This window comes from Ovis aries, chromosome 8 (assembly GCF_016772045.2).
Source record: "Ovis aries strain OAR_USU_Benz2616 breed Rambouillet chromosome 8, ARS-UI_Ramb_v3.0, whole genome shotgun sequence".
Classification (NCBI taxonomy): domain Eukaryota; kingdom Metazoa; phylum Chordata; class Mammalia; order Artiodactyla; family Bovidae; genus Ovis; species Ovis aries.
Window position 1 is genome coordinate 57,305,715 of NC_056061.1, and position 11,663 is coordinate 57,317,377.

Genomic DNA, 11,663 nt, shown 5'->3' on the forward strand with positions numbered 1-11,663 from the left:
GATTCATATTTCTATTAGCCTGTCCTGTAATGTGAAACATTTCTTCCCACTCTTTTGACCTATGTGTTTTTCTTCTAGATGAAATAGATGAAACGAACCCTCCCTTCCTCCCTTTCTACAGTCCTTCCTTCCTACCCCTAACCACCCCTCCCCCACATTCATCCTTCCTCCTTTTTCATCCTGCAGTAATTTGCTGAGTTTAGTGCCATTTCTTTTTATATTACTCATTGTATATTATTCTGAGATGAAGCAGTCATCTAGTTGCATCTGAGAATTGTTTGTGTTTTCCTTTAAACTACTGTGTCAGGGAGGAATAATTTTGTATCCTATTCAATTGTCTGAAGCTCAAGGGCAGGGTAGGGATGGAATGAGGTTGTCTTAGACTTTCTATGATATTTGGGATCTTTCCTTCTTCAGAGATTGGGTCTCAGAGAACTGTACACTTAATCTTTGGTTAAAAAATCCTATGTTGGATAATTTTGGACTTTGACTTATTTCTCCAATTTAGTGCAGACCAGGGAGATTTCATATATCTGTCAACTGAATTTTCTTTCTCTGTTTCACTGGTTTTCCTCCTATTGTGTCCTTATTTAACCATTGGAGTAGATTGTTGGTTTTTGCCACTCTGGTTACCTCTTTTCAATATGACTTTGCTGCTCAATCCTAGACTTGTGACTTATTTTGACCAACCAAATGTGGCAGAAGTGACTTTTTTCCACTAATGAGGTTGTCCACTGATGTGGTCACCATGCGGCTTAAGGTTTCAGCTCTGAAAATGCTCCTGCCACCGTGTAAGGAGGTCGATGCTTAACTATTGAGTGATGAAAGACTACGTAGGAGAGAGGCTCAACTCACAGCCTTGTTCTAAGGGCTCAAACAAGAATGTGAGGCCATCTGGTGGTCTAACTCCAGTGGAGCTGCCAGATAACTGCAGCTGTATGAACAGCCCCAAAGGAGACTATCCAAAAAAAAAAAAAAGAAAAAAAAACAAAACCAACAACAAACACAAACAAACATCCAGCTGAGCACACCCAAGGAGTAATGAGAAATATTAAATCATTATTTTAAGCTACTATGTCTTAGGTTTTTATGCAAAAATGTATCATTGGAAAACTCAGCAGTGGCCACCTGACTGGAAAACGTGTTTTCATTCAATACCAAAGAAGGGCAATCAAGAATGTTAAAACTATGGTACAATTGCACTCATTTCACATGCTAGCAAGGTTATGCTCAAAATCCTTCAAGCTAGGATTCAGCACTATGTGAACCAAGAACTTTCAGATGTTCAAGCTGGATTTCAAAGCAGAAGAACCAGATATTAAGTTGCCAACATTCGTTGGATCTTGGAGAAAGAAAGGGAATTCCAGAAAAACATCTACTTGGGCTTCATTGACTATGCTAAAGCCTTCGTGTGGATCACAGCCATCTGTGGAAATTCTTAAAAAGATGGGAATACCAGACCACCTCACCTGTCTCCAGAGAAAGCTGTATGTGGTTCAAGAAGCAACAGTTAGAACCAGACATAGAACAATTGACTGGTTCAAAATTGGGCAAGGAGACCGACAAGGCTGTATATTGTCTCCCTATTTATTTAACTTATATGCAGTGTGTGAAAATTGCTCAGTAGTATCCAGCTCTTTGCGACCCCATGGACTATACAGTCCATGGAATTCTCTAGGCCAGAATACTGGAGTGGGTAGCCTTTCCCTTCTTCAGGAGATCTTCCCAACTCAGGGATCGAATCCTGATCTCCTGCATTTTAGGTGGATTCTTTACCAACTGAGCCACAAGGGAAGCCCAGGAATACTGGAGTGGGTAGCCTATCCCTTCTTCAGGGGATCCTCCCAACTCACGAATCGAACTAGGGTCTTCTGCATTGCAGGCAGATTCTTTACCAACTGAGTTATCAGGGAAGCATGTTGTGAAATGCCAGGCTGAATGAATCACAGCTGGAATAAACACTGCTGGGAGAAATAGAAATAATCTCAGATAGGTAGACGATAATACCACTCTAATGACAAAAAGTGAAGAAGAACTAAAGAGTCTCTTGATGACGGTGAAAGACGAAAGTGAGAAAGCTGACTTAAAACTCAACATTCAAAAACTAAGATCCTGGCATCCAGTCCCATCACTTAACGGCAAATAGAAGGGGGGAAAGTGGAAGCAGTGACAGATTTTATATTCTTGGGTTTCGAAATCACTGCAGATAGTAACTGCAGCCAAGAAATTAAAAGACGCTTGCTCCTTGGAAGGAAAGCTATGACAAACCTAGATAGTATAAAATGGAACCTAGAAAACTGCAGCCCCTGCAATTTAGATTCCAACACTAAACTGAAGAGCAGTTCGCCCCCTGCTGGCCATATTAGAACTGTTCAGTTCGGTTCAGTCTCGCAGTCGTGTCTGACTCTCTGCGACCCCATGGTCTGCAGCACATCAGGTTTCCCTGTCTTTCACCATCTTCCAGAGTTTGCTCAAACTCATGTCCATTGAGCAGATGATTTCATCCAAACATCTCATCCTCTGCTGTCCACGTCTCCCTTCTTCTCTCTTCAATCTTTCCCAGCATCAGGGTCTTTTCAAATGAGTCAGTTCTTGGCATCAGGTGGCCAAATATTGGAGTTTCACCTTTAGCATCAGTCCTTCCAATGAATATTCAGGACTGATTCCTTTAGAATTGACTGGTTGGATCTCCTTGCAGTCCAACGGACTCTCAGGAGCCTTCTCCAACACCACAGTTCACAAGCATCCATTCTTTGGCTCTCAGCTTGCTTTATAGTCCAACTCTCACCAGGACTACTGGAAAAACCATAGCTTTGACTAGACGGACCTTTGTTGGCAAAGTAGTGTCATGGAATAAGCTGCACATGCTATAAGCTGGTCATGGAATAAACCCATCGCATGTAAGTTTTGTTGTTCAGTTGGTCTGACTCTTTTGTGACCCTATGGACTGTAGCCCACCAGGCTACTCTGTTCATGAGATTTCCCAGCAAGAATACTGGAGTGAATTGCCATTTCCTCTTCCAGGGAATCTTCCCCACCCAGGGATTGAATTTATTTCTCCTGAACTGCAGGCGGATTCTTTACTGCTGAGCCACCAGGAAAGCTCCATGTAAGATTAAGTGCTTTTATTTACCAAAATATTTTCTACGGAGACACTAAACTCCTAGAGCCATTATCTATAATTATTCACTTATCATTTTTCCATTTCTTAAAGTGAATGTACAGTTCATTTGGGTATAGCTCACTCATCCTCCAACTTTTATTTAACCCTAACAGGTGCCAGGAGCTGTGCTAAACGGTTTTCAAAGATGACATTGGTGCGGATCTAAGTTTGGCATCTAACAGAGTAACATATGGGGAAGGCAATGGCACCCACTCCAGTACTGTTGCCTTGAAAATCCCATGGATGGAGGAGCCTGGTAGGCTGCAGTCCAGGGGGTTGCAAAGAGTCGGACACGACTGAGCGACTTCACTTTCACTTTTCACTTTCATGCATTGGAGAAGGAAATGGCAACCCACTCCAGTGTTCTTGCCTGGAGAATCCCAGGGACAGGGGAGCCTGGTGGGCTGCCATCTATGGGGTCACACAGAGTCGGACACGACTGAAGTGACTTAGCAGCAGCAGCAGCAGAGTAACACAGACGTGTAAATTATTCAATGAAATTTAATGTTCATTGAGCCTAGAAAACTGCAGCCACTACGCTTGTTAGATTCCAGCACTAAAGAACAGTTAAAGTTTACATCAAAAAGCAGTTTAGTTTGCATCAGTAAAGTGTTATCAATGTGATGGAAGTGGTCTGTGTACTAGCGAATAAGAATGAGGACATAAAGAAGGCAGTAAAGAGGTTCAGCAGAAGTGTAATTAGTAAATTGGATTCCTATCCTTAGAATTCTCTAAGATGAGGGGATATGATCGTACAGATACATTAGTTATATATTTTAATATATTCTGCATTTTTTCTCTAGTTGAATTTTTAAAATTTAAATTTATTTATTTCAATTGGAGGCTAATTACTTTAAAATATTGTATTGGTTCTGCCACACATCAATTTTTTAAGAACAATTTTTTATTTAGAATAATTACAGAATCACAGGAAGTTGCATAAGTAGTATAGCTAGTCCCCTGCCTCTGACACCCAGTTTTCCCAGTGATTGTGGCTCCAACAGAAAGCTGATAATGATAAAAAGTGTGTGTGTAGTTCTGTGTCAGTTTATCATATGTTTAGATTTGGTAAGCACCACTGGAGAAGGAAATGGCAACCCATTCCAGTACTATTGCCTGGAAAAGCCCACGGATGGAGGAGCCTGGTAGGCTACAGTCCATGGGGTTTCAGAGTTGAACATGACTGAGCGACTTCATTTCATGGCAATCAAGATAGGAAGTATTCCATCACCACAGACCTCCCAGTGCAGTATATTCTCAGAGAGTCACTCCCACCTCCTCCCGCATCCCTAACACCTGATATTGTTAATCTGTAAAAGATGGCACTGTCCCCTACATAATGTCTAATAGCAAGACACAGACATGGAAATCATGGAAATCAAATGAAGGAAATATACTAAGGTATTTTGTCATTTCAAGAATGTTATGAATGAATTCATATAGTACTTAATTTTTTGATGTTAACTTTTCTCCCCACGCAGTACAATATCCTTGAGGTCCATCCAAGTTGTTCAAGTTGCTGCATAAATCACTAGTTTGTCCTTTTTAATTGTTAACTGGTGTTCTTATTATGAATGTTCAAGAGTCTAATTACTCATCTATTATAGGACATTTAGTTATTTCCAATTTTTAGTTAGTACATGTAAAACTGCTATGAAGAATCATGCGTGGGTTTTTGTTTAGACATAAGTTTTGATTTCTCTGGGATAAATGTCCAGGAAGACAATTATTGAGTTATATTGTAAGTGTATGTTTAGAGGTTTTTTGTTTGTTTTGAGAAATTGCCAAACTATTTTCCAGGGTGGCCATACCATTTTACATTGCCACCTGCGGTGTATGAAAGATCCAGTTTTCCTTCATCCTTGCCAACAATCTGGGTGTTACTATTTCATTTGTCCTGTTTTGACAGATGTGCAATGCATTTCCTTATTTGCTAATATGTTTAATATGTTTTAATGTCTTTATTTGCCACCTGTAAGTCCTCTAGTGCAATATCCTTCATGTCTTTTGTTTATTTTTTGATTGAATGGTTTATTAATTATTTTTTTACTATTGTTTTTTGAGAATTCTTTTAACATTCTGGATATGAATTCTTCATCAGATATGTAGGCTTGGAAATATTTTCTCTCAGTCTGTAGATTGTCTTTCCCACTTCTTAACAGGGATTTGTTAAGAAATTTTGATGCATTTACTTAGCAAAATTAAAATGCTTTTAATTTCAATGAAGTCTGATTTATCCCACTTTTTTTTTTTAATGAATCATGCTTTTCGTGTCAAGTCTAAGACCCCTTCACTAAACATTTAGGTCGTGAAGATTTTCTCCTGTAATTTCTTTGAAAAAGCATTACCATTTCATGTTTTACATATAAACCTATGATCCAAAACTTTGAATTAATTTTTGTACAAAATGTGAGTTTAGGTTAGGGTTACTATTTTTGCCTACAAGTATTCAGTTGCTCCAGCATTATATGTTGAACAATATATCCTTCTTCCATTGCATTCCCTTCATACCTTTGTCAAAAACCAATCCGGTGGATCTTTATGGCTCTATTTCTGGGTTCTCTGTTCTCTTCCATTGATCTAGGTGTCTATCTCTCCATCAACACAGCACAGCCTGTTTACTGTACCTATACAGTAAGACTTAAAATCAGGTAAGGTGAGTCCCCCCATGTGATTATATTTTTTCTTCAAAATTGTTTTAACTCTCCTAATTACTTTACTTTTCCAAATAATTTTAAAATAACCTTGACCTTACCAATAAAATATCTTCTGGAACTTTTACAGAAATTGCAATGAACGTATGGGGTTAGGGTTTTAGGATTAGGGTTAGGGTTGTTAGGGTTAGTGTTAAAGAACCTGTCTGCCACTGCAGGAGACATAAGAGATGGGGGTTCGATTCCTGGGTCAGGACAATCCTCTGGAGTAGGAGATGGCCACCTGCTCCAACATTCTTGGCTGGAAAATTCTATAGACAGAGGAGCCTGGTGGGTTATAGTCTATGGGGTTACAAAGAGTAGGAGGTGACTGAACATACACACACACACACACACACACACACACACACACACACACAAATCAATTTGGAGAGAATTGACATATTTTCCAATCCATGACCACAATATGCCTCTTCATTTATTTACATCTTCTGTTTTTTTGTTTTTTGTTTGTTTGTTTGTTTTTTACTTATATTTTCATTTTCGTCATGTCCCTTGTAGCTCATTTGATAAAGAATCTGCCTGCAGTGCTGAAGACCTCAGTTCAATCCCTGGGTTGGGAAGATCCCCGGGAGAAGGGAATGGCAACCCACTTCAGTATCCTTGCCTGGAAAATCTCATGAACAGAGGAGCCTGGTAGGCTGCAATCCATGGGGTCGCAAAGAGTTGGGCACAACTGAGTGACTAACACTTACTTACTTATTAGATTTACACTCAGATTTTTTTTCTACCATCTGTAAATAGTATTGTATTTAAGATTTTGATCTACAAATGTTCATTGCTAATGTATAGAAATACAATTCATTTTTATATATTGATCTTGTATCATGCAGTTTTTCTGAACTCTTTGACTAGTTCTAGGATATTTTCAGATAGATTTCTTAGAATTTTTATGTAGATAATCATACCATCTATAAATGAGAATAGTTATATTTCTTCCTTTCCAACCTACATTCCTTTAAATTTCCTTTCTTGCTTTATTTCTCTGACTAGGACTTACAGTATTATGTTGAATAGCAGTGGTGAATGGGTATCCTTACCTTGTTCCCAATTCTCACAGGAGCTGCTTGCAAGAGTATCCTAAAGACGTGCCTTCTCCAGTATCACAAGAGTCACTGAAGTCTCGATCAATCAGTGGAGACCTTCCCCAGGCAAGTGGAAGCTCTCGGAACGTCCAGGGATGGCTGCGGATTCCACTGGCACATTTCTCTGAACGGGTTTCTAGTATTTTTTTTTCTCTACTGGCGTTTGCTTTAACAACAACAGTGATAAACAGAGGACAAAGCCCAGAAACGATAGCCACATAAAATTTATTTGGTTCTTGAAATACAATTTGCCCACCAGCAATGCTTCTCTTCATCCAGCAGGTGGCGGTAAGTGATTATGAGAAATACTATAATCGCCCTGAAGAACCTAGACGTTTGCCTTAGGCTGTTTGGAAAAGTAATTCTAAGGATGTATTGGACATCGTGCTTTTCTGAAGTTATCTTTTAATTTTAATATCTCCTGAAATATTTTTATTTGGTGCCTCTAAACTAGTGAAGTTGTACTTTCAAAGCATAAAGCAGATTTTCAGCTGAGCTACTGTAGTTGAAGAGGGGCATGAAGCCACTCTCCCCTAGATACAGCAGAATTTGGGGCTTCAAAGACCCTGCTTTGGCTCAGTTTCTCATTGGAACAACTGACCAGTAATTCTTTTTTTTTTTTTTAGTTTTTTTCAGATTTATTGAGGTATGATTGCCAAATAAAATTGTAATATATTTAAAGTACCCAGTGTGATAATTTGATATCCTGGTGGCTCAGTAGTAAAGAATCTGCCTGCCAAGGTAGGAGATCCAGGTTCGATTCCTGGGTTGGGAAGATACCCTGGAGAAGGAAATGGCAACCCACTTCTGTATTCTTTTTTTCTTTTTTCTTAGTATAAATTTGTTTATTTTAATTGGAGGGTAATTACTTTACAATATTGTACTGGTTTTGCCATACATTGACATGAATCTGCACGGGTGTACATGCGTTCTCCATCGTGAACCCCCCTCTTACCCCCCTCCCCATATCATCCCTCTGGGTCACCCCAGGACACCAGCCCCGAGCATCCTGTCTCATGCATCAAAAGTGGACGGGCAATTCGTTTCACATATGATAATATACATGTTTCAATGCCATTCTCCCAAATCATCCCACCCTCTCCCTCTCCCGCAGAGTCCAAAAGACTCTTCTATACATCTGTGTCTCTTTTGCTATCTCACATACAGGGTTATCATTACCATCTTTCTAAATTCCATATATATATATGCATTAGTATACTGTATTGGTGTTTTTCTTTCTGGTTTACTTCACTCTGTATAATAGGCTCCAGTTTCATCCATCTCATTAGAACTGATTCAAATGTATTCTTTTCAACGGCTGAGTAATACTCCATTGTGTATATGTACCACAGCTTTCTTTTCCATTCATCCGCTGATGGACATCTAGGTTGCTTCCATGTCCTGGCTATTATAAGCAGTGCTGTAATGAACACTGGGGTACATGTGTCTCTTTCAATTCTGGTTTCCTCAGTGTGTATGCCCAGAAGTGTGATTGCTGGATCATAAGGCAGTTCTATTTCCAGTTTTTTAAGGAATCTCCACACTATTCTCCATAGTGGCTGTGTTAGTTTGCATTCCCACCAACAGTGTAAGAGGGTTCCCTTTTCTCCACACCCTCTCCAGCATTTATTGCTTGTAGACTTCTGGATCGTAGCCATTCTGACTGGCCTGAAATGGTACCTCATTGTGATTTTGATTAGCATTTCTCTGATAATGAGTGATGTTGAGCATCTTTTCATGTGTTTGTTACCTATCTGTATGTCTTCTTTGGAGAAATGTCTATTTAGTTCTTTGGGCCATTTTTTGATTGGGTTCTTTATTTTTCTGGAATTGAGCTGCAGGAGTTGCTTGTATATTTTTGAGATTAATTCTTTGTCGATTGCTTCATGTGCTATTATTTCCTCACATTCTGAAGGCTGTCTTTTCACCTTGCTTATAGTTTCCTTTGTTTTGCAGAAGCTTTTAATTTTAATTAGGTCCCATTTTTTTAATTTTTGCTTTTGTTTCCAATATTCTGTGAGGTGGGTTATAGAGGATCCTGCTGTGATTTATGTCTGAGAGTGTTTTGCCTATGTTGTCCTAGGAGTTTTATAGTTTCTGGTCTTACGTTTAGATCTTTAATCTATTTTGAGTTTATTTTTGTGTATGGACTGTGGCTCAGATCATGAACTCCTTATTGCCAAATTCAGACTTAAATTGAAGAAAGTAGGGAAAACCACTAGACCATTCAGGTATGACCCAAATCAAATCCCTTATGATTATACAGTGGAAGTGAGAAATAGATTTAAGGGACTAGATCTGATAGATAGAGTGCCTGATGAACTATGGACGGAGGTTCGTGACATTGTACAGGAGACAGGGATCAAGACCATCCCCATGGAAAAGAAATGCAAAAAAGCAAAATGGCTGTCTGAGGAGGCCTTACAAATAGCTGTGAAAAGCAAAAGAGAAAAGGAAAGATACAAGCATCTGAATGCAGAGTTCCAAAGAACAGCAAGAAGAGATAAGAAAGCCTTCCTCAGTGATCAGTGCAAAGAAATAGAGGAAAAGAACAGAATGGGAAAGACAGAGATCTCTTCAAGAAAATTAGAGATACCAAGGGAACATTTCATGCAAAGGTGGGCTTGATAAAGGACAGAAATGGTATGGACCTAACAGAAGCAGAAGATATTAAAAAGAGGTGGCAAGAATACACTGAAGAACTGTACAAAAAAGATCTTCATGACCTGGATAATCACGATGGTATGATTACTCATTTAGAGCCAGACATCCTGGAATGTGAAGTCAAGTGGGCCTTAGAAAGCATCACTATGAACAAAGCTAGTGGAAGTGATGGCATTCCAGTTGAACTATTTCAAATCCTGAAAGATGATGCTATGAAAGGGCAGCACTCAATATGCCAGCAAATTTGGAAAACTCAGCAGTGGCCACAGGACTGGAAAAGGTCAGTTTTCATTCCAATTCCAAAGAAAGGCAGTGCCAAAGAATGCTTGAACTACTGCACAATTACACTCATCTCACATGCTAGTAAAGTAACGCTTAAAATTCTCCAAGCCAGGCTTCAGCAATACATGAACCATGAACTCCCTGATGTTCAAGCTGGTTTTAGAAAAGGCAGAGGGACCAGAGATCAATTGCCAACATCTGCTGGATCATGGAAAAAGCAAGAGAGTTCCAGAAAAACATCTATTTCTGCTTTATTGACTATGCCAAAGACTTTCACTGTGTGGATTACAATAAACTGTGGAAAATTCTGAAAGAGATGGGAATACTACACCACCTGACCTGCCTCTTGAGAAATCCATATGCAGGTCAGGAAGCAACAGTTAGAACTGGACATGGAACAAACAGGCTGGTTCCAAATAGGAAAAGGAGTATGTCAAGGCTGTATATTGTCACCCTGATTATTTAACTTCTATGCAGAGTACATCATGAGAACCGGAGTACATCATGAGAAACGCTGGACTGGAAGAAACACAAGCTGGAATCAAGATTGCCGGGAGAAATATCAATCACCTCAGATATGCAGATGAAACCACCCTTATGGCAGAAAGTGAAGAGGAACAAAAAAGCCTCTTGATGAAAGTGAAAGAGGAGAGTGAAAAAGTTGGCTTAAAGCTCAACATTCAGAAAACTAAGATCATGGCATCCGGTCTCATCACTTCATGGGAAATAGATGGGCAAACAGTGGAAACAGTGGCAGACTTTATTTTGAGGGGCTCCAAAATCATTGCAGATGGTGACTGCAGCCATGAAATTAAAAGATGCTTACTCCTTGGAAGGAAAATTATGACCAACCTAGATAGCATATTCAAAAGCAGAGACATTACTTTACCGACTAAGGTCTGTCTAGTCAAGGCTATGATTTTTCCAGTAGTCATGTATGGATGTGAGAGTTGGACTGGGAAGAAGGCTGAGTGCTTAGGAACTGATGCTTTTGAACTGTGGTGTTGGAGAAGACTCATGAGAGTCCCTTGGACTGCAAGGAGATCCAACCAGTCCATTCTAAAGATCAGCCCTGGGATTTCTTTGGAAGGAATGATGCTAAAGCTGAAACTCCAGTACTTTGGCCACCTCATGCAAAGAGTTGACTCATTGGGAAAGACTCTGATGCTGGGAGGGATTGGGGGCAGGAGAAGAAGGGACAACAGAGGATGAGATGGCTGGATGGCATCACTGACTCGATGGGCGTGAGTCTGAGTGAACTCTGGGAGTTGGTGATGGACAGGGAGGCCTGGCATGCTGCAATTCATGGGGTTGCAAAGAGTCGGACACGACTGAGCAACTGAACTGAACTGAACTGAATGATCAACAGGTACATGAGAAGGTGCTCAATATCACTAATTATCAGGGAAATGCAAGTCAAAAACACAATTAGCAAGGCTATCATGAAAGAGGCAAGAGATAACAAGTGTTGATGATGTACAGCCACTATAGAAAACAGTATGGAAGTTCTCAAAATAGAACTACCACATGATTCGGATATCATGCTTCTGGGTATGTATGAAACGAAATGAAACAACGGTCTGGAAGAGTTATCTGCATCCTCATGATTGTTACAGCATTATCTACCATAGTCAAAGCACTGAAACAGCCTTTCCAGTGGATTGATGGATAATGTGGTGTAAATGTACAATAGAATGTTCAGTTCAATTCAGTTGCTCAGTTGTGTCCGACTCTTTGCGACCCCATGAATTGCAG